Below are 25,316 nucleotides of genomic sequence, written 5' to 3' on the forward strand. Positions count from 1 at the left end.
GTAATCCGATTTCTCACCATTCCATTTCGCACTATAACATAGAAATAAGAGAAGAATGTTATGTACCGAATTTGGTTGAAATCGGTTAAGCAGATCGGTTCCTATAAAGTCATCCCATAACATCTCAGGGATAAAATTTAATGTCTCTGGCGTATTTAGTGTTTACTTTATCGCGCTTTTAGTAGTTTTTAACAGTACCGTTATATGGGGAGTGGGGGGGGGTTGTCACCCATATCACCCATTTTCACACTGTCGATAAAGGTGCTAAAAACATTTGTTCTCAGGGAATTTTGTTATTATAGCTTTGGGGGTTTAGGAGATCAGAATATTAAACCTATTAGGGGGCGGGACCACGCCCACTTTGTGAAAAATATTTAACTGCAGATGCCCCTCTTTATTGTGATCCTGTATACTAAATAAGATTCCTGTATCTTATTATGAAGCTTAGTTATGGTAATTTATTTGTTTTTGATTAATAGCGTTTTGCGGGCGTTTTGTGTGGCAGTGGTCCGATTACGCCTATCTGCAATACCAACCGTCTTACGATATCAAGAAACATGTATACCAAGTTTCATAAAGATATCTAAATGTTTACTCAAGTTACAGCTTGCACAGACGGACGGACGGACAGACAGTCACCCGGATTTCAACTCGTCCCTTCATCCTGATCATTTAAAAATATATAGCCCGCTAGAGTATAAAAATCTTCATCGCAAAGTTTTACTAAACTACAAATAGATCACATATCAACTTTTCAGTACAGCCAAAACTGAAAATTTTTCATTTAATGGGTGAACGCCTAGATTGGTAAAAAATATTTATAACTTTCAGACTAGAGCCGTTATGTGATTAAAGTAACCCATTTTTAGAGAACACTGTTTCCTAAACTTATCAGCTTCTTGATACAAAAGACAGAGCATTAAAACTAAGGCAGAAATACTAAAGATATAATAACTGCTCGTATCATGAATATTTTAGACGACTGGACTACATACTTAGTGCTACGCTCTGATAAAATAAGTACGAACGTATAGTATAGAAAGAACAAATGTACCAAGGTTTATACAAAAATATTCGCTATAGTTTTCTCTCAAAAATAATGCTAAAGAATTGTAACGCTTTTGATTTTGTCAATGGTTTTGCATGCATGGCTGCCATTCTGAGGCGGGGTTGAAATATGTGAGTGAGTGCGATAGTGTGAGTCGCTAGCAATTTCCTCTCGCCGCTCGAGTGTGTGCATTCAATTAGAAATTGTTGTACTGCTATCGCGCTGACACGCGGACAACATACCGGGGATGTGTTGCTTGTTGCTTGTTGGCAATATGGGGTAAAGGGGTTTTTGTAGAATACTCCTAATTTAATTTCCGTATTGTAAACGTGTGGCGAATTACAACAAAAGCATTTTGTGTCACTCGCCAAAAAATTTCCAAGTTAGAATGTGGATTTATGTCTATAACCTCCATGAAATACAATTTTTGTTTTTAATTTTGAAATTTCGACGAAGGCATTAAATTTTATACATCGAAGTTGTAGATTTATCTTCATATAACAATGAAAAATCGCTAAGGCCGATTGAAAGAATTAATCTGATGGGATGAATTAGCTCTACAGTCATAATTTTCTCAATAGAAATCGATTGATATATACACATTGACTTACAGAAATTGTTGTACAATACAAAATGAAAAAATTAAGCGCAGTGGACAGAAAATAGTTTTTCACAAAAACTAACACATGCGTAGCATCTAAAACAAGTCACTAAGAATAACACACTCTCGAAGTTTTGCAATGACGCCTGTTCTCAGATAACTGACAGCCGACTAGTCATCAGTCACCAGCTTTTTCCACTGTCTGCCGAATTTAAACATGCACACGTTGCAAGTGTCAAGGCGCTACGGTTGTGTTAAACCTCTTACAGTGTATTTGATGGTGTTGTGATACATCGCAAACAAATCAAGAAGTGTTCGAAATTCAAGGCCAAAACAAATTACTCAAGGTTTAAATTGAATGTTTTTCAAGCTTTCATTTATCTACTCCCTCACGTTAATAGATTTCTTAAAAACACTTAAATAAAATTTATTTAAGAGAGAACTACATTTATACATCTGATTTATATGTAGGGACCAAATCAAGTGTTTTCCGACAATGCGGTAAGGGGACTAATGTCACCGTTAATCTGACAAAAATATTACGCAGTCATTGATTAAATAAATGACAGCGAAGGTTTTGTCTGTGTTGTTGTTGGGAACGATAGTTTTAGGTTATGGTAGCTCTCTGAACTACTAAATGGAGCCCCTTATACATTCTCTAATAGGCATTTTGAACTTTTGACAGCTTCTTCGCGAATGGACAAAATATTCCATGCTGCTATATCCGAACAATCCAAAAACCGCGTTTCAGTTCGAGGGGCACTGAAGCGCTAGTTTTGCCAACTCATATCACAAATCGCATATGAGACGAGTATTGAACAACGAAATAAAACGCACATAAATCAAAATGGATGGACGGACAGCCGTACCGACGGGCAACCGGATAGAGGTAAGCGAGAGATCGGCCATTCCAGCAAGTACCAGACAAGCAGACAGATGGGCAACCGACGGTCACTGTGGAATGAATATGTACGGTTCGCCCCTTGTAAGCGCATATTCGTATTCAAAAATATATGCAAACACACATATGTATTGTATGTACATACTTACATACATAAGTACGTATATCATTCCGATTGATGTCTTAGGGTGGAGGCATAGAGGCAGCGTTGGTGAGGAGTTGAGTAAACGATATCATGGGGACTGAGAATAAAAAAGGAATAACGGCAACAACACGCGAGATGTTTGTTAAAATAACAACAAAGACATAAGAGAAATGAGTTGTTGTGCTGCGGAGGGTGCGGAATTTTTCGATAGTTAGGTAAGCAAAGTAAACGCAGCTTAAGAACAATTGAGGATGATGGTGGTATAACGTACAACCAAAATTGAAACGCATTTATGCTTTTTGTTGATGATCTTATTTATATGTGTGTAAATGAGTGAGTAGAGCGAATTTAGAACAGAACGAGTGAAATGACGACGGGTTGACTGGCTGTCAAAAGAACAAACATGGGCGCACAGAGGCGATGGCAACGCGGAAAAACAAAAGCTTAAAAACAGACAACAACAGCAAATGCGAACATTATAGCATTATCAAGAGCATATTTGCTACCACAAAAAATCATATGGAAGGATATTATGAAGGAGAGTAAGCATTGGTTATATGTACACACATACTTGTATATGTATCTACATAGAAAATTATACAAATGATATTATATTTGATTCGTTAATGTTGATAAAATCAAAAAGTCACAGAAAAAAGTTGCAAAGTTTTCAAGTTCTGCGGAAAAGAAAAATAACGTTACCAGCAATATAAAAATTAAGAATAAGGTATCAAGCCCTGGATTCTATCGTTCTACATAACTATTTTTAAATAAAAACTCTTTGTATAGCATGTATTGATGCCTCGAAATTCATTAAAAAATTTTAGACTTAAAAATGTATATGAAACATTGTGAGTGTTCCACAAACATGAGTACACTCTGGTTTCTACTTATGTATGTACTTGTACACTTATGAGTATATATGTTGAAAAAAGGCAGGTGGTTTTTGTGCCATTTGTGGTGATTATATGTTTAGATAATGCCGTTTAAATGCGTCTGATTCTATAAAAATAGGCCTATTTGGACTACTTTGGGAATAAAATACATATAACATAACTGACTGATATGCGTCGATCTAAAATTGAAAATTTTGTGTTGGGTCAACAAGGAGGATATACAAAATAGCCCTCCTTCATGTACTTAAGGGATAAACAAGGATGGGGAATGTTTTAAATATATCAGTAAAATATTTCCGAAACTGAGCACAGAAAAAATTAAAGCTTTTATTTTTGACGGTCCTCAAATCAGGGAACTAATAAAGGACCAATATTTTACTGATTGTATGGCAGATGCATGGATTGAATTTATTATATTTAGATTGTGCAAAATTTCTTAGGAAATAAAAAATCTCCAGATTACATTCAACATATTGAGCAGCTCACGTTGCAATTCCAAAGACTAACATGTAACATGAGAAGATACACTTCCTCTTCTACCATTTAGACTGCATCTCAGAAAATTTAGGTGACTTAAGCGAAGAACAAGGAGAACGCATTAATTAAGATATTCGCACTAAGGAAGAGCGATGCCATGGTCGTTGGAATGCCAAAATGATGACTGCTAAATGCTGGACCGCTCTAAACAAGACTGATGTTTCTACTTATGCAAGCAAATCACATAAAAGAAAGTTTTTGTCATGTTAAGTAAGAGCAAAATATTTTTAAATTCTAATGTTTTAGTATTTTTGGCTAAAAATTTAAAATGTTCTTATTTCGAAAACTAGAGCTGCTGGAGAAAAACTGACTACAAATTTGGAATCAGTGTGGCAAAATCATACAAGATCGGTTAAAAAAACTTCATAAAACAAAATTACTGTTTCCCAGTGTAATCTGGTAAGCTAACCACAAAAAAACTATCAAGGTTTTACAACCTAATTGCAAGAAAACAATTGTGTTTGGAAGATTTATGGTTTCACGCAATTAGCGCTTTGATATGCCCAAACACACAGACACTCAGATACATGAGGGCCCAGTGAATATGATTGAATGAGCGCTTTATAGTTAGGTTCGTATAATGAATAGTAATGCAATTAAATATACAACTAAAATATGGAAAGAATACAAAAGCAGCAGCATAACAAAAAGGCTAGAAATAATGTATTTATTACCATGCTTACTTAATGAAGCCATTTAAAAAACCCTCGCCACGCATGCGGACGGACAACAAGATCAAACTAGAACCATTCAAAACCATGCCGCAAAAAAATCCTGGCAAGTTCATATGTATATGTACGTAAACCGGCAGTTTTCACAAAATAAAGGAACCAGGTGATGGCGAGGTTGGAGGAGTCACTGTAGGGTACGACTATGTAAAGAACTTACCGGTTCGCCAAACATTTATCCTAGATGAAAGCAAAGAAAGGGGCAATGGCTCAAAACTTGTGATAGCTGCTGCAGCAATGACAGTTGGTAAGGACCTTTCCACGCTCTTCACTTTCAATTGAAATTCAACTTTCATATTTATTCTTACATTTAACCGAAGTCAGAATAACTGCATCCACAACAAAGACAAATATGAACAGTAAAAACAAACAAACGATAACACGTCACACAAACAACAATAAATCTTAACAAAATTTTAGTGCGGTAAGGAGCAACAAAAACTGTTACGCCGGTGACAATTTACTCCTTATACCTCGCTGTTGTTCACGACCAAGAAAAACTTCTCTTTGACAACAAAATTTCTCTACTGCATACAAATGCCAAATGCGTTGTTGTCGCATTAATTTTGTTAGGGGATATCTCCACTTGGCACATCTGTTATTGTGACCGTCTGCTTATACTGCAAGAATAATAAAAAATCAAGTTCAATTTCATTCATTCATTATTGCATCTTACCGCTGTACCCAACAACGAAGCACAGCAAAGTGGAGTATCTGCAGTTACTATCCTGGCGGCGTCTGACATCATAATGACAATTGGTCAGATTTAAGCGGCAGAAAATTAAATATTCATATTTAAAACACTGAAGCACTTCCACTATTGTTAGATATGTATGTATGCACATGTTTGTATGAAATAAATATTCATGATGTGCGCTCACAAAACGGATAAGAGAGTGCAAACAATACTAATAGATGAGAATTACAGACGTTTCAAAAACATATACATATATGTATGTATGTGTAAATATGTATACCCTACAAGAAATTGCTGATGGGTTCACCAATATACTCACATTTGTTATGTCAGTACTGACGGTCAATTTACCCGGCAATTGACCGTCTCTGTTATTTTAAAAAGAGCCCCTTACGATTTATATTGCTACTATACATATATTATTATATAAACACATGCTTTACATATGTAAGAATAAATTAGTTGTATTCTTTAGTACTGCCACCACTGACAGTCAAATGAACAGTAAAATGACTGCTAATGTTTACGATTTTTCCAAAAGCAAATTCTGTATACGTCGACAAGAGACAGCATACATTTCCATAGAAATTTCGAGAAGTTGTGAAATAGCTATGTAGTATAATATACGTAAGTTATTATTAAGTTTGAAATAAAATAATATTTTTAGTTAATTTTCATTTTTATTTCGGCATTTTTAAATTCAGAAATATCCATGAACTGGAGAAACACGTACAGCAGAGCTTTTGAGAGGAGCAAGCATGACTCTTAAGAAAATGATAAAAACTTTGTTCTGCGCGATGACAAATTTTTTTCTGCTGGGACTGTCATATTACCGGTCAGATGACTGTCACTGTTGCTGTAGGGTATTGATATGGGTTCATATGAATGAATTAACGACATTAAACTGAGAAATTCATTAAGAATCCGCGGGATGACTGGTGTGATGTTATATGAATACAACATAAACTTCTTTATCAAGTTGTTTGTTATTATAATTTGTATGTGTGTACCAAAGTGCTATGCATGCGAAGCAACAGTTCGACCAGGAGCTGCCTTTTCGCGCAATCGATAGCAATAATAGCGAAATCAAAATTACAATTTAATATAATAAAATAAAAACTCTAATATGCACCACAATTCATAATATTAAGCTTCACTCAGCTCTCTCAAGCGCATTTGAAAAACTTAACAACAAATACAAATGTTGCGCAACATCAATGAGTATTTTCAGCAACATGTATTTGAGTACTGGCATTTCCAGTGCAACAATTCCAGCTGGTATATAAATATGGTAGGCAGTGTATGTGTGCATTTCTTAGTTCATTTATTCAGACTATATACATACTATATATGTATGTACATATGTATATACAAATGCATAAAGGAATTGTTCTTGAATTTAAAATATACATGTTTTTACATAAGTTTGAGGATGTGAACAAAACAAAAATAATTTTTTGTTTAATTGAAAAGTTGCCACCAAACGCGCATTTCTATTACTAATAATAAGGTATAAAAATAGTATTTATCACTTAATTATGTAAGCAAATATTATTATAAAGTTTATCGTCCCGAATATATGTATGTGTGTATATAAATTTCAAAGCTAAATTTCTCCATTAATATGAAAACTGTGTAGAATTTAATTTTTTCAAAGCATTAATTTAAGAAACTATGTACACGTATATGCTTACATAAGCGTTTTAAATTTTTACTTGTAGCAACGTTATGTAACATAAATGGTCTCTGGTGTTTTGCACTTAAATATTTCTTGTAGGGCATGCTCATCGCTCAATCAACAGATCTCGGCAACATTACTTATTTGCCGCGCAACATTAACACCTCACTAAACCACCACCAACGCTTCTCCAGTAATCGGCAATACTGAAAAATATTTACTCGCACTCTTCCAACTAGAATTCATTTCCTCGGCAATTCATCATCTTTTCGAGAGATCGGCAACACTCGTGTTTCGTGCCATTGTGTTTTTCAACTACATATATATTTGTTTGTAGTCATGTGTTGCTCTTGTTTGTTTTGCTTTCGGCCGTTGCCATGTTGCCGACTTCGAAGTAGTAGCGCGCGCCATTGGCAACATGGGAAATAGATTTATTGGAATGTATATGAGCTGAGCTCATTGTAGATTCATTGTTAGCATGATGGTTTAGTTGTTGTTGTGTGAACACATAAAATAGACGTACGTTTAGAAGAGTGGTAGGCAGGCAGAAAGTAGTAAACAGCCATCGGCAAGACAGCTGGAATAAGCGTCGAAGCAGCTAAACTGTTAAACAGTGAATGGCAGCCCGTAGTAGTCCGCGTGAGTTTTCAGAATTTTGTTGTGTTTTTGCGTGGTTTGCCGGGAGTTCTATTCTTGCGTTCGCTGCTGCCGCGTAAAATATGCGCTCGTTTTTCGTTTGACAACGTATTTTGCGAGTAAATTCTATATGATTTATAATTATTCATATGAGAATTGCATTACAAAATTATTATTCTTTAAAATAATAAAAATGTTTTTGATGCGAATTTAAGTGCGTACGTACAATGTCAGCTTAGTGAAATAACAAAGCTTAGTAGTAATTTTGATAAAGCAAGGATATAAAGGCGAAAATGACGTGGAAAATTCGCAGAAAATTTCATTTGGCGTGACATTTGTATTAACCTGCTGCTTACAGTGAGATGTGGACCATTTTGTCTTGCTTTATTCAACAAACCAAACTTTTTACTTATTTATTTGCTTGCGTATTTGCTATACAAAGCTTTATGCTGTTTTTGTAGTGTCGTAGGAAAACAATGAAAAATTACAGCAACGTTCATAACGATAATTTAATTTAAAAAAAAATCAGATATGTGAAATGCAAATATAAATTATATGTACATACATGTTATATTATCAAGTGGCAATTAAGAAATAAAAATAAAATTAAATCTTTAGTAAATCGTTTCTAAAGACACCATATGAGCAACAATCCATATAAACGAAAATATTAAGTTCAAAAATACCATTCTCATCTACATTTTGTGTAAGCATGTTAAAAGCAAATTAAAGGCTTTCGTGTGGTGTTAGTGGGCGCTGCTGTATCCGTGAATCTTATCAATTGAATAGCATTGAACTTTTCATCTTCGTCATTGCTCTAAAATAATAAAAGGGCATACATGTCGCACTCCCGATTCGACTGCTGCCAAAAGTAATTAAACGCAATAAACAATATCAGCGAAACGTAATCAGTACCTTTTCAACGCTACTCATAAGCGATTCTGAAAACAACGCGTGTTCAAAAACAAAAAATAAAAGCGAGTGTTATGTCGTTTCTATTTCAGTTGTGACTGCGGAAATTATTGTCGCACTTGTATAATTCGAAAAAAATGTTAATCAAAATGTGTGTATCCAAGTCCACAACAAATCTTCTGATTTGATAATAACTAAAGTAAAAGCCTTTTTAAATGAGAAACGGACAGCTATAAAACCATCATCTTCGTATATGGGTAAAAAAAAAAAACTCATGCGTCATCCACATAAAAATTTCGAATATTTGTGTTTGCCTCATAGCCTTGTGCTTGCGTTCCCCTGGTACTCCATCTTCCTGCACAAAGAAATTGCTATCGCCTCACTTTTAATTTTGGTGGAAATTATTATTATTTTCTACTATTTACTCAACTCACTCAATAAATTCAAAAGAACTAAGTTTTTAAAAAGGAAATCATACAATGCGAGTTTTAAAGTCCACTTAACCTAATCCAAAGAAAACCACTAATATTAATCGTAATTGTCGTACAACCGTGCTTGTAAATAGTAATTTAAAGGAATTGTGATATTGATATAAGTGTAAAAACTGCGATTATCTTTATTTACGAAGTTTGTTAGAATTAAGTTCGAATCAACCTATATGATATATTCTAAAATTACAATCATAATCATTCGAATAAGAAGAATAATATTTAAATTGGGCAAAACGTTTCCGAATTTGTAACTAAGGTGAGTTTGATTGCGAACAAATTCTTACTTATAAATATCGACTTTATCTCTCTAACCAACATTTTTTTCTTTTTTCCTGATTTATTTTTTTTTGTTAGTAACTAATTATAGGTTGCTGAATAATTTTTTAAAGAAAGTTCTTTGTTTTTTACCATTTCCTAGGATTTTTTCATATACAGAATATCCCTTGGCATCTGCTGAGCGCTTTTACATTCTCTGTATCTAATCAGCTGCATCTATTTTGATTAAACTAATTCATAGCTGATGTTGATCGAAGTAGTTAGTTATAAAAATTTATTAATTAAATCACAATTACAGCAATTTAACATTAATGCAGTCCATAAATATATCTCGATCAACCACAACGCTTGCAACGCACAGATACAAATTAGTTATAATCACAGAGAGCGCTTGGCGCAAACTTTAAATACTCAACACAATTCAATAATCAAACAAGTAGTTTGTCATACTAACTTGTAAGCGTGTATGTATTTACATATATGTAGAATTATTCATAAATACACGACACGCATATAAATAATACTGTGTAAAAATTGTCTGAACAATAAAAACTTTAGCACGTCTGCCAGCAATAACGAATTGGACAACGGTGCTGTATACATCAGTTGTGAAAAAATTAAAATACAATAATTTCCATATGCAAATAATTGAAAGCTTCCAAAGAGCAGCCAGTACATGTCGACCCGAACATATGAAATAATTAGCGTAAAACCGATTTATATTAATCACTACAACTATACCGACATAAACGGCAGTAGTAACCATGGTCACAATAACAATAAAAACATTCAATGAAATATATCCTACTTTCAACACCAAAAAGCATCTACATGCCATGTCAATTGCAAATTATGGTTGCTGGTTAAATAAAATAGCATATATTTTTACAAGCCAGGTAACGCGCTCATACTTCATGCAATAAATCATCTTACTCATAATGTTCCCATATTTATACCTTACACAGGATATTTTAAGTTTGCCACGAAGTTTTTAGCACGGAGAAAAAAATGTCGAAGACTCTATAAAATATATACCATATATAATATATATAAATGGTTAGCGTAACGAGCTCAGTCGATTTAGTCCTCAGTTTTTGAGATATTGATCTCAAATTTTGCAAACGTATTTTTCTGCAGAAGAAGCTATTCATTGTTGGAACCGTCGATATTGGAACACTATAGCACGTAGCTGCCATTCTAATCTTTAAAACTCTAGTCGAAAACTTTTTTATTTGACAAGGTGTCATTGGCACCGAAATTGGCACAGATCATTGTTCAAGACTACGCTACAAAATTGTTCAGATCGGACCACTATATCACGAAACTAATATACAAACTGATCTTCTTCAGATCTTCTCAAATATATTTTCTCCTTTGGTCCGTTACGTTTTCAAACTTACTTGTACCTTTAGTTGCTATGAGAAATGCATCTGTGAAGGTTATTATAGCTTCGATACGGCCGAAGTTAATGATGTTTCTTGTTGTATTTTCATTAATTTGTTATTGGTTTTGAATACATTGAATATTTATTACTTGTTTGGTAATTTATATATGTGCATACATACCATATACACCGTACAATATTATATTAGTTCTTTTAAATGAAGAAAGTTGAATGATTTTATGTTAATATTAACTAAATTTTTCAGCATTGGGATAGGTCGTGGAGCGAATCTAATAAGCGAATATCTAACATTTAATTGGTATACGAAATCAATACATTTCAAGCAAGATGTGAAGATATACATATACTATGTATGTATATATTACTTCGCTTAAAATACCTTTTATACATAGTAGTCGTCTACTGTTTGCGATTGTTGTTATTGTTACGGCGGGCTTCATAGTTGTTCGGTAGGTTGGCTACTGCCTCAATGACTTACTCACCGAACTCGTTCATAAAACCTATGAATAAATTTCCATATAATATTTTCGAGCAATTATTTTCTTTTCAATTTTACGCCCGACTAAATGGATCTACTCAAAGATCTTTCTAGCTTTTTCCCTATTCGACATAGCTTTGTTTCAATTTACAAACCCGCATATGCACCTACATTACATTAATTTCGTTGGAGATACCCAGCAGATAACTTGTATGCTCCTACTAGTAAGTTCAAATACTAAGCGGACTTTTTTTTTCCATAAAAGCAAGTTACATTTTTCCGTATTGATGTCCTACAAGATTCCAATAGCCAGTTTTCAATAGGAAATTTGAAAGTAACTAGACTAATAACAAAATTAAACAAGTAAGAAAGGGCTAAGTTCGGATGTAACCGAACATTTTATACTCTCGCAAAGTCAAATGGTATACTCGTTTGAGATTTCTTTGTGGATTGACTGATATTTTCGGTAGAAGGTCCACTATAGGGTCCACATATTTAGTACTTAGGGGCTTGAACAATTTTGGTTCGATTTAAACAATTTTTAGTCACAAGGTGGCATACTTTAAACGTATTATTCATGCAAAGTTTTACCCCGATACAATCATTGTTGCTTGATTTGCATACTGTAAAGTGAAAGAATCAAATAGAATTTAAAATAGTGTTATATGGGAAATAGGCGTGGTTGTAATCCGATTTCGCCCATTTTCGCACTATAAAATCGAGATATAAGAAGAATGTTATGTATCGAACTTGGTCTAAATTGGTTAAGTAGATCTCAAGATATGGGTTTTCACCTAAAAGTGGGCTGTGCCACGCCCACTGTCTAATTTTGAAAGCGGTTCCTATAAAGTCATCTCATACCATCACAGAGATAAAATTTAATGCCTCTGGCGTGTTTAGTGCCTGATTTATCGCGCTTTTAGTAGTTTTTAACAGTACCGTTACATGGGGAGTGGGCGGAGTTGCCACCCGATTTCAACTATTTTCACACTGTAGGTACAGGTTCTGAAAGCATTTGCTTCCAGTGAATTTTGTTATTATAGCATTAGCGGTTTAGGAGATCAGAATATTAAACCTATTAGGGGCGGGACCACGCCCACTTTTAAAAAAAAATTTAACTGCAGATGCTCCTCCCTAATGTGATCCTGTGTACCAAATAACAGTCTTGTATCTTATTGCGGAGTTTAGTTATGGCAATTTATTTGTTTTTGATTAATGGCGTTTTGTGGGCGTGGCAGTAGTCCGATTACGCCCATCTGCAATACCAACCGTCTCACGGTACCAAGAAACATGTCTACCAAGTTTGATAAAGATATCTCAATTTTTACTCAAGTTAGAGCTTGCACGGACGGACGGACGGACAGACAGTCACCCGGATTTCAACTCGTCTCTTCATCCTGATCATTTATATATATATATATAACCCTATATCTGACTCGATTAGTTTTAGGTGATACAAGCAACCGTTAGGTGAACAAAACTATTATACTTTGTAGCAACAGGTTGCGAGAGTATAAAAAATAAAACATACATATCTATATACTTGTATTATCTAATATTATATATGTTATTATATAAGAAATCGTTTTATAGATGGTGTACGAGTATATCGCCTCTTCTTTTATTATATATGTATGTACCATTCTAGTATTTTTTAATATTGCGACTCTAGTAGTAATCTTTTATTTTTCTGCTATTGCGATATTTTATTGCACAGTACGAAGTTTATAAATATGTATTTCAGTGTGCGCATATGCGAACGTGTGTAGCTTTGCTCGGCAGAGTCAACTCACCAATTCCGGACCGTTCAAAATCCAAAGATTCGAAATAAGCTGCACATGTACATACTACCTGTCTTTTCTATTAAGGGCGATTTGGCAGGTGAGAAGATTTTAGTGTTTTCTACGACATTTTGACTATCTGACTGACACTGTTCCTGCATATCGCTCGCACTTGCAACAGCAAAGGTCTCAGAACGTTTTTTTCGCTTAACGAATTATAGTCCACTAGTCTGTGCATTTCGTCGACAGATATCAGAAACTTATGGGTAAGTGTGCCCTCATTGGATTTCAGTTTCAATTTTATGTATTTCGCAACATTGCATTCCTGTGGTTGTTATTTTACATGCGTTTTTCCTTGTTGTCTACACACTTTGTGAAGTTCGTATCGAGTAACATGGCCAACATGGCAAATGCAGCACACCTTTTGTTGTATAACACGCTACAACCACTTTGTTAGCTCATTTCTGCCCAGTGGTCTCATACCACATCCCTGCAGGAAATCCTGAGATGATCAGGCAAACGTCTGAAATAGTCCAGGAACTATAGAAAACTCAACTAATTCCTACAAATTCGTGATAGATTAAAGATATCCAGATTTATTGTCAACACTTCTTCGTAGGCAGTGCGTGCGTAGGAAATATGAACACAATAATGAAACTCTTGAGCTGCTTGTTTTTTCTGCAGGGAAGTTAATACATACACATGTGCAAATATCGTATATAGAATGTGATATCACTTCATTATTACCAAGGTTATTGCTAATTTTGACGGGTGGATTTTCACAAACTTCAAAATGAGGTTTGAAATTCTAGCAATTCATTTGCATAACACTTAGTGCTTTTTACTTTATAAAATATTTAACATACATAAAAAATGCACATAACATATGTACATATCCAACTAATTTATTTATCCCTCATAGGCATAGTTCAAAGAGTGTATTTTATACCAACTAAACTTCAATTGTTCTCCAAATTATCAAGCTGATATGTACTGATATAAGTATTTAAATTAAAAAAATAATAATTTAAATTAAACGTAACTTCCTTCCATTCACTTAACTTAATTCCGTATGTCATATATGTATGAACAAAAGTTATTATATTTGATAAAGAGTAATATTGCCATCTGAAATATCTTAAGTAATTTGAATATATTACCCATTTGTGCTATTCAAAATTATTAGATACATTTTATGCTTCCACGCTTTTCGTTATATAAGTAATGTTACACCTTATATCATAGTTCCTCTAGGATTTTGCTATGTATAAATCTTGGCATCTGACTATATAAATAAAATGAAGATATGCTAGGCCGCATCAAATCAATCAAATGAGTAAAATTATGATTTTTATACTACTCAGAACCCTTTTCGACATACATATGTAAATAGATCCTACGTATGTGTGAAAAATTTAACAAAGATAATCCCTTCCTTTTAATCCCTCCTCTATATTGTGAAAGCAAACGTACACAATCTCGTATCAAAGTGAAAACTCTATTTCAATGTGCATATCTCTTCTGTTGTAAGTATTACGAAATATGTTAAGTGAACAAGCGATAGTATGATTAATACTAATACTTGTCGTGTATGTTCCACACACTTACATGGTTCTGAGATGTGTAGAAATATATTTCATCGCCGCAAATGAATTTGTTGCTGTCACCTGCTGCGTCTGATAGCGAACAAACAAACAAGTAGCGAACGCGGCAACAATAATCGCACTAATTGCAGCAACACGATCTCTAGAAAATGCAGATGACAGTTCTCCAATCCACTACGTACTACATATGAGTTAAACTAATAATATTTAGCTATTAGTGACTATTGTTGTTGTATTTTGGATAAAAATGAACAATATAAACAACTAATACGGTAAAATTTTCAAAATATGCCTATCGATTGTTGTTAATATGTATCCACGCGCATTTTAAACTAACATGTTGCAAGGAAATGAACTACTTCTAGGTTTTGCATAAATGCTTCCAATGTAATGGCATGTAGTGTTATTTGATTTGTTGTTGCGCAGCATAACAGTCTATAATTCAATTATATTTAGTAAGAGGGGGTAGGGAGAGAAGCATTGATTATTGTTTATAACTCTGTTTATTATTATTATTTTTTTTAGAGTTTTTACGGGAACATTTTCCGAGCAAAGCTGGGCATTGTCAGACAAGGAGGCGCCAAAAGCGATTTTTTGATTCTGTTCGAATATACTTGTATGTAAAGTTTTAAGGGATTAGACCATAAACCCCAAAAAGCGGTCTCGAAAGTGGTTTGACTTTTATAATTCACTCTGAAAGTAACGAAAAATTAATCGGATAAAAGTGTTACATTAATTACATACTTTTACTTACATACTTTTAGTTTAGTACATAATAATACTGCGAAACTGCAGTTAAAATTTTAAGTGAATACGTGCGAGATTCTTAGAGTGTCATGCCCACCCGATTTCAAGAATGCAGTTTCTAGAAAAACTCATTTAAAGTTTTACGTGCTGAAGCTGATAGGATCAACCACTTCAATACTACAAGTACAGCAAATTGTGAAAAAAGTTTTTTTTTCAATACTCGTCCAATTGAATAATGTGTTAGGGCCAACAGATTTTTCTTTTAGTCAGAAACAAAAAAAAAAAAAGTTAAAATCTTAGATTTTCCCCTTAATGAGCAACTCTGACCATTGCAATTGTTTTAGCATATTAAATATGCCAATAGTTCTAGTTATAATAGTTGACTTAAGGTAGGTACGATTCCTAATATAATAGAGCAACTTATATAAAATATATATATATATGTATATGTTGATTAAAGTAATAAGGATATCAATATCAATCAGGCTATTATTCTCACAACCTACTTAAGTAGGTGTTTAAAAATACATGCCTATAAATTGGAATATTTAGTCAATGGTTTGGTTGTAATCAAAAACTGTTTGTATTGGTTTCTACTTTGTCTATATATGTACATGTACATACAAAATGGATTTTAAGTTCAATTGCACCAGTTGCCGATATCGCTTGACAAATTGTTGTGACGATTGTTTGTTCCAACGATTTTCACCTCACATGCTTAGCAACATTTATCAATATTATTTCAATATTTTATGGTCAAAGTAGTCTAGAGTTTGAAAGTAGGTAAAATAAGTGTGGTTATGTAAACACATGTATGTACAAGTATGTATATCCCTCATTTAAACAGAATGTAAAGATATCAGTATGAGCTTTCATACCAATCAATTATTATTTCTTATGCCTTAGTGACATTTTTCTGAATATATTCTTTGTACCACATATATGGTATATGTATAGAGTGTTTTTAAGCGGTATATATAATATGTACTTTCATTTCAAATATAACAGAAAAATTTATAAACTTTTGAAATTTTGGTTTTATTAGTTAGCATATTATTGAATAGCTCTTAGGAAGACCATTCGCCGGTGAAACTTTACACCACTTAGCAAGCCGATTTCTTTGGTTCGGTCACCAAATGTTGGTTGCACGTGATGAGTTTTCGTATTATAATACGAACGGCTGGTTACTACATTGTGCTCTGTGCAATAAAAAAGTTTCTCATGTCCGCAAAATATTTAAATGTGTGTAAATCTTAATTTCAGAATAAATAAATTTTCAGGACTTTAAAATCTTGTTAGGATGTATATATTATATTTGCATTACAATTTGCTAAAGTACACCGAACCTAATTGATAAACACATATTTTTACTTTGGCACCTAGTTTGAAAGCTATCTGGGAATTTCTAAACCTCTAAAAATATCTTAAATATGCATTTGAAAGAACTACCTCCGCAAATAAACACACACAAAAACCCATGACATGAGTTAAACTTCAGGACATTACCAACACTAGAATTAAAAATAAATTAAAAGATATTATGTAAAAAGCGTGGTACATACAAAAGTACATGCTTATTAATATGTTTGTAATCTAACTCACGTCCAATCACGTTGACAACGGCATCGTAAACAAAAGCAACGAAAAAACTGAGCTATACCTAAACTGAAGTTAGATGTAAAAAACATATGAAACTATAGTCTAAATTCAGAAGTCTGAAAGTCGGTCGTGAGTTGCGTGTTATCATGCAATTTTATTAAATGTACCATAAGTGTGTGTTTGTAAATTAAATATTAACAAATTTATATATAAAAAGCTAAAAAAAGAAAAAACGTTAACTTCGGTTGCACAGAAGCTATAATACTCTTCACAAATACAAAAGGTTCCTTACAAGAACTTGGTTCCGATTTTTCAGTTTGTATGGTAGATGTATGTAACAGTGGTCCGATATCGACAGTTCCGACAAATGAGCAGCTTTTTAGTGAGGAAAGGACAGTGCAAAATTTCAGATCGATAGCTTAAAAACTGAGGGACTACGAAATGTTTAAATAAATACGCATGCACACGAATGAGCATACATTTTTCGCAATTTCGAATAATGCTATTGGTTTCTGCTTTGTGTTTATAAATCATTAAAGTATGTTTCAATCAAATAATTATTTTTTGTACATGAACATAGGCGTGTATTTTGATGTTGCATCGTCTCTTTTTTCTCTGTTGATCGAAGGGATTTGCCGCAGCTTAAAAGCACACATTCTCTGCTGATTGGTTCTTACGTGCGAATATTCGCTTCCGGTTGCCCACGGAGGAAAGTATATTTTGTATGTACATAACTACTATATAAATACATGTACATATATCTGAGCGCATACACCATATGTTCATATCTGATATATTTAAAAGAACGTAAAGTCATATGATTGCATATCAAGCAATGGAAGTGCATATGTGGCTAACACAGTTGTCGCTGGAATGACACTTTGTTTGGTTAAGCTCAGAAGTCACCGCGTGTTCAAATTGGTCAAGTGTTTTGTGATTCTCTTTATTACATACATATACAAGTCTGTAAATATATATATATAAGAATTACCAATATATATTGTTTGTTTACTTATTCATGATAATGAAATTCTACAGTATATAACAATTATATATATATAATATGTATGTAGATGCTTAGTAAAAACATTAAAATATCTGTTTTTTGATAAAGTTTTCTAACACAATATTTATGGTATATTGTGGTAAAATCTAAAATTATAATAAAAAGTTTCCCAATACGGTACCTTCTTAGTAGGGAGTGATTAACCTTCGAGTATATTTCTGGAATGAGAAAGTTTTTACTGCAAATTGCATAAATTGCATTTTCATATTCACAACTAATGAAATTTAAAAACCTACTTTAATGTATCCAAAACTTATCAGACTTACTTACAAATGCTAACACAAAACTATGAACTATATGTTACACGCATGCCTTCGACTTGGCTGCCTATAGTTATTATCAAAATTTACTTCGTTCACATTTGCAAAAAACTCAAAAATAAGTTAAGTTTCGTCCGTTGGGCTGGCATAATAAAAGTTATGAAAAAGTTAAGAGATGGAAGAAGCCTAAATATATGTATCTATATATGAAATAGACAATAAAAAATATTCAAGCTCAAGTTGGTATTGACATTAATACAGTCTAAAGTGGTTGAATGCAATAATCGCCTTACGAATGCTCGCAACACACCTAAACAATAAAAAAATTGACCAATCCATACAGAAAGTTGTCCACAGAACATAAAAGAACGCACTGAACAAATGATTACAAACCTAGTTTAGAAACGCAACAGCCATACCGCCAATAAAAAGTAGGGAGGATGTGGATGTTCATAAAGTATAAAGGTATGCAGTATACCGCGAAGAGAAATTGGAGTTGACTGGCAAACAATGGATATACCCTTTTTTGGATAAGTTATGGCCTTATCGACAGAATTAACTAAATATAATCGGACGGATGACCAACTAGTCGAATGTTATTTTACCGGCGTTTCCTCTACTATTAAAAGTATTGATATGCTTATGCATAAGCTTGATGCCATTTTTTGTGACCATCTGCCGCATTTATAAGCTTTAATTTTTATTTGACCATTACGAAGGCAACCGAATCCACACAATCACCTTGAGCACGAAAATTATGCAGACGTTAAAGAAACAAATGTGAAGATATTTTTAAGACGAGGTTAGTTATATTTACTTCATTGTCTTTGTTTTTGCCTTCTCACGTAGATTTGCAAACTTTGCTTCAACTAGATACAAACTATCTCTACTGGAGAGAAGAGATTTCACTAAGGCTGCATCCGCTGTTGGTTCAAATAAGCTTAATAACAACACGTGTTTTATTGTAAATTTGAATTGGAATTTGTAGCAACATTGCCAAAGCGAAAATACACATAGCCAACAACAGCTTCAGATTTACTCGCTGCAATAATTAGACTACCGCTCAAGTGGATAAACAAATTTAAAAGACGACGTTGGCAAACAATTTAACATACAAGTGAGTTTATGCATCTTAATGTACGCTGGCCAGAAGAACACAATGATGGTGGCACCGGCACTTAAAGCCACTTATTTGTTGTACAATACAAATAAGGCTTAAACAAGCTGTTGTCACTTGCAACTACCCCATGCACCGCTGACCATTCCCAATTGTACTCTAATTGCCGCAAATTCATTACTCACAGAAAAAGTTGATACCGCACATACTCACCCGTATATAACATAAGAATTTACGTTCGTAAAAAATTTTAAACTGGAACTGAAAATCTAAATCTTGGCACGGCGATCTCAAAGCGGAATTAAGTGAAATGCCGATCTTGAATGCGGGAGCTGATAGTAAACCAACGCCGACGTCAATGGATGACTTAATTAAAATCATCGATACGAGTATAATGAAAATCGCAACGCGTCATACGATCAACTGCATATCTCGATTAAAACAGCCTCATACACTGAACACAGTTTTACTGTTTTTATTTAACAAAGAGGAATCTTTATCAAATCTCGTGTATTTTCGACTATTCTGTGTCATATGATAACCATTTGTATTTACAGCCCCGTTTGAACGCGTTTGCCGACAATTTGCTTATCCTCTGACGAATTCCCAGAAAGCTACTACTGAATTACTCACAAACACTATACATTCTACAAAATCCGCTTCTGTCATTGGCTCGTCCATGGCACTTCAGTTCATTAGTATTCAGCTGCCCATACGCGACTTAACCGACTGCCAAACGCTTGAGACATTAAAGAGGAAACCGAATTGCCGATGGCATTGATAAACTTAATACGAGCAGCTACAAAATGCCACCGGCGACCTAAAGCGGCGAAGTGACAACACTTTACAAACAGATGCAATGAAAATTTCAATTTTTGTAATCATTGGTTTGTTTTATGTGACTTTAAATAGTTTACTTTTGTTAAGAATATATGAGTTTTTCAACTCAATGTTTAGATACCACTTGTAGCGTTCGGCATAAAAGGTGCGCTTAACGTTTATATTTTGTGGCATTTGGCTTTTTCAGCAATACGGTTAGAACGTACGTAATATAATTTGCAGGAGTAATATCTTAACTTTATTATTAACTAATAAACCGAGAAGCCACTGCAATCAAGATTTATGTTATATGATATAATGATATTAGATACGCCACCATTTGAACAGATTATTAGTAGGTTGCCACATCTACAACGGTTAAGGAATTAGGCCACTCTAGAGCTTTGGAAAAAGGCCTAATTCTGACAATTTATTCTGAGAGTCCGTAAATATTTTTTCGGTTCATAAAACCTATTTTAAAAGTATTGAGCCAATCCTCGGCACCATCTTTTTCAAGAAAAATTTTTGAACTCGTGCCCCCATCTTAACTTTCGAAAAACTCGCTGGTAAAGTACGTGCCTTTTATGTTTACATCAATTTTTCGCAAAATGAAGTACTTGTAAACAATACTACAATTGTTTTAAATAGTGAAGAGTTGAAGTGAATACGTGCAATAAATACTACTGTCGTCCAATTCGTTTAAAGTTTTTCGTGTTGAAACAGACACGACACTACAGCAGGTTAGACAGGGAAACGTTTTTCTATTTAAATAGCAAGTTACATGCCTAAAAACACGAAACCGTAATTATATCATATCGGAAGCTCAGCTGATTACATATGCCATACATTATTTTATTACCTATAGTTCTGTAGTATTCATATAAAAATATAATTATAACATCCTTTCCTTTGGTTATTTTATGCCATACACTTCGTTCAAAATATTTGTTTATTAATAGAATATCAAACAATATAAAAAAATTGGGGGAACTTGGTCCACATCTTATCTAAGTGACAATACATATATGTATATTAAGTACCTTGAAATCCAGCATAATAAAATAAAAGTTATTTTAATAATATGAGTTAATTTGTTTGATATCAATTTTCAAACTTTTACAGACAGGAGTATTCCAAATTCCTTTAATTCTGAGGAATGCTACTGAGTTAACAGTCCTTTGCTTCTTAAAAATCCGGGTCCATTGCAGTTATGCAAACGACTTATTGATTTTTCGTTTTCCTTATCACAATAAATCTGAATAATTGAAATAGAAAAGTTTATGCAGCGAATTAATAGTATATTAATCCTTATCAATGAATATACTATGCAACATTACCCACTACTATGTAAAATTAATAATATACCGATTTTATTTTTAATGTACACGTTCGTTCTTTCACATATGTATATTAAATTAGCTGTTTGTATTTTTTGCACACCGACTATAAACAATTGGCCAGCAGCTTATTTATATGTTTCGATTTGTGTAAATATATATACGAGTATATATGTATGTATATACTCTTCTTGTCCTCTCGCTAAACCAAAAAGGCAATTCTATCAATAAATGCGCATATTAATGCGAGTATTATCATAATTCGCTGTCAGAACAAATGCAGTGACATCTGAAATGTTGAAATGTGACAACAACGACACACAACAAACAGTTTGATGCCCAATAACTGTAAGGAAAAAATTACATTTGTGTTTACATTCCAGCATCACTTCCAAAGCACTTAAGGTGACAATCAGGTTTTCCTCACCAGCTTAATTAGCACTTTGCTGCACCTGATACTTACTCAGCCAGTTATTGCGCACAATTTTTCACTCTGCCATGTGCTGCACTGAAACCGTAAAGATGGGACCCGGTGAACGAAGTCTTTGGTGGCCAGTACTGATAGTGTTTACTACAGCCCTGAGCTCCATTAAAAATGCATGAATGAATTTTTCATTTAATTTACACCATTTTTTCATACTCTTATATGTATACCTATCTGCCTTAAACAAGTAATTAAGTGATTTGTGTAATATGTTGCAGGCTGTTTGTTTGTGTCGCATTTATGATTGCGTAGAAATTTTAGTTTTTGTATGAATATATAACGGTACGAGCATATGCATATATACATAGGTATCGGCAGTTGCTAATTCAGTGCATTAAGGCGATCACTTTCTAATTACACGAGAAGTTTTGCTTCTCGAAAAACGAAAGGCAATCGTCTATAAAATACGAAATGAGCTCAAGCGGACAGACGCTATTTCATGTTTAAATGTGGTCAGTGTTAAGTTGCTATAGGCTTTTTGAAGGGACCAAAATAACATTGATACATACAATATGTACATGCTTAATTGAGGAACAACATGTGTACCGTTTATTGTACATGAAGTTGAAGCTCCGCAACCATTATTATACTCTCGCATAATGTTGCTACAGAGTATTATAGATTTGTACACCTATAGGTTTATTGCATCGCCTAAAACTAATCGACATAGATATAGAGTTATAAGCACATATAAAAAACAAAATAACGAAATGGTGATAATCGAATACTTATAGAGCTCTATAACTAAGCTCTAATTTAAGATACATAACTATAATTTGGTACTGGATAGCGCAGTAGGGAAGGGCATTAGAGATATATCTCAGGAACTACTTAACCAATTTAAACGAAATTTAGTGCTTAAAATTATATTTCTAATATTATTTTACAGTGTAAAAATTTAAATTTCATGTAACTCTTTCACTTTATAGAATATAAACCAAGCACCAATGTACTTATTGTAATAAAACCGTGCATAGAGCGTGCCTCTAAAGTATGCCATCTCACAGTCTAAAATAGTCGAAATAGGGCGATAACTTTTTAAGTTCCTTAATACCGAATAAGTGGACCTCAGTGCCTATAGCTGATTTTTTACCAAAAATATCGGAAAAACTCTGAGGTATCTTATTGAAATTCAGAGAGCATCTTTTACTGTTAGCAGTGTACGCTTGTGCTGATAATGGGTAAACTCGGGTTAGTACTTCTACTAACTCCATATACCTAATATAAGGACTTTTCCATCCTTAATATCGTGACTTCCTATTATTTGGTTGGCTTTTTCATCTAAACCCAATATATTAAATTTAGTCTCTTTGGTTGATTTTATATCACAAGTATTTAATTTAATTTAGTTAGGTTTATTTGTAGTTATAAAACTAAATGAGTTCACGACCTTTATTATACATAAGTTAATAAGAATTCCAATTTGATTGTTATTCGTTCGGTTCCTTCGAATAGTACTGGATGTTGAATCCTTACGCAACATTATTTAATATAAAGCAAGCAATTGAAAGTATTTCCCCGGCTTTGAAATATGCAAATTGCGAGAGTGAAAGATATTTCGTTCCACCCGAATTTCGTACTTTCTTACTGGTTTTCGAATGAAATTTATTAGCTACTGCTTAGGAAGTTTCCGTTAATTGAATGGACATTTACAACAATTACACCGTTTATTTGCCCGAATGTATTGTATTTGTATTGTTGGAAATTTGTCATTTGCTGCATTTTTTTAACAGAGTTATTGAGGCCGATATTTGGGTTAAAGTATAAATGGACTCATTAACGAGCCAAACTCTTGAACTTTTTTTTTGTTTTCGGATTGCGGCATTCGCTATCGAGTACAAAACTTTCGAAATTCCAGATATCGTCAAATGATAGCGAATATACGTTTGTACGAAGAAATCGAAATCTGACTCGTAAGCTTATTTTTTAATGTAATAGTACGAATTAAAAAATATGCAAAATTAATCAGTGGCAAAATGTATGTTATTTTTCTTTTATCGATTCTATTTACCATATATTACAATTATAACGAATTATTTAAGAACAGATATTTACAAAATTAACATGCGACATTTTTGATGAGTGATTTCATGCTACAGTATCAAGGTCATCGGTCCTTCAGTGTACCAATGGTTGGTCCAACAATCCAGTGCTTTTACAAGGATTTCATTAAATAACGCCTGGCTCGAGCCATCTTCAGAGTTTCTGAATGGTGTCAAAGACCATAGCTCCAAGGGATATCCAAAATTTCTTATTAATTGAGAAATACGTGGGTATATCTATATTTATAGGGTAGCTGTATATTCGTAAATGCATATACTCGTATTACCCAAAATCCAGTATCCTCCAAAATTCTCCTCTACGCAGAATGTTTCCATACAAAGGAATCGTCAGCGGCTCTATCATATTTCAAATATATAATATAACAAAATTCTTCATCCAATAACTAAAAATTTGTATAGTTATTTGCACACTTTTCAAATCATCATCATTTAGTCGACAAACTACCTCTTGGAAGTTTATATTTTTCAACAGAGTATTCTGTGCACTGAGATAAACGGTCTAGCGAAAATCAATGAAATGTGGACAAAGCTTTGTTTCCATTTCTTTAACTACGTCCCCTAAAATTTTACACACTGAACACATACCAATTAAAAATACGACAATAGGGACAAAGTCGCTGCTAGTTGAAGCATTAAATGCATCTTTGATCAGTCTAAACCGCTTTATTAATCTTTAAAAGATTTAAAATACTAATTTAAACGGTATATATATATATTTACTTACGTTGTTTCAGGTAAAGCCATGGGATAGCTTTTATCCCGAATCTTGCACTTTATAGCCATCTGAATCTAATGAACTTGTATAAAAAAACACGATAGTGTTTATTTTAATGCCTGCAAAAACTAGATTTAATAAATTTTTATATAAACGTATAATAAATTTGAATTTTTACGTTTAATTTCAATTCAAATACTTTTTTGTTTAGGTTGTTCGCAAATGTCATTTGGAGCAATACCAGGGAAGTTATTGTATAAAATGCTTACTCGACAATTTCGAAATTTCACTCAAT

General features: G+C 33.4%; 1 protein-coding gene across 9 annotated transcripts in view; it reads left to right on the top strand.

Moving 5' to 3' along the window:
• Antp (homeotic protein antennapedia) overlaps window positions 1-25,316 on the top strand; it is a 198,236-nt gene that overhangs the window by 128,038 nt on the left and 44,882 nt on the right. For 3 of the 9 annotated variants that reach the window (XM_036370356.2, XM_070113159.1, XM_070113160.1), the window contains exon 1: window positions 7,716-9,526. The exons of the other annotated variants lie outside the window; for them this stretch is intronic. The gene's annotated coding sequence lies outside the window, so the exon portion shown is untranslated. Of the gene's footprint in view, window positions 1-7,715; window positions 9,527-25,316 lie in introns of those variants that run through there. 9 annotated transcript variants of the gene reach the window in all.

The sequence above is a fragment of the Bactrocera oleae genome, chromosome 2 (genome assembly GCF_042242935.1).
Source record: "Bactrocera oleae isolate idBacOlea1 chromosome 2, idBacOlea1, whole genome shotgun sequence".
Lineage (NCBI taxonomy): Eukaryota > Metazoa > Arthropoda > Insecta > Diptera > Tephritidae > Bactrocera > Bactrocera oleae.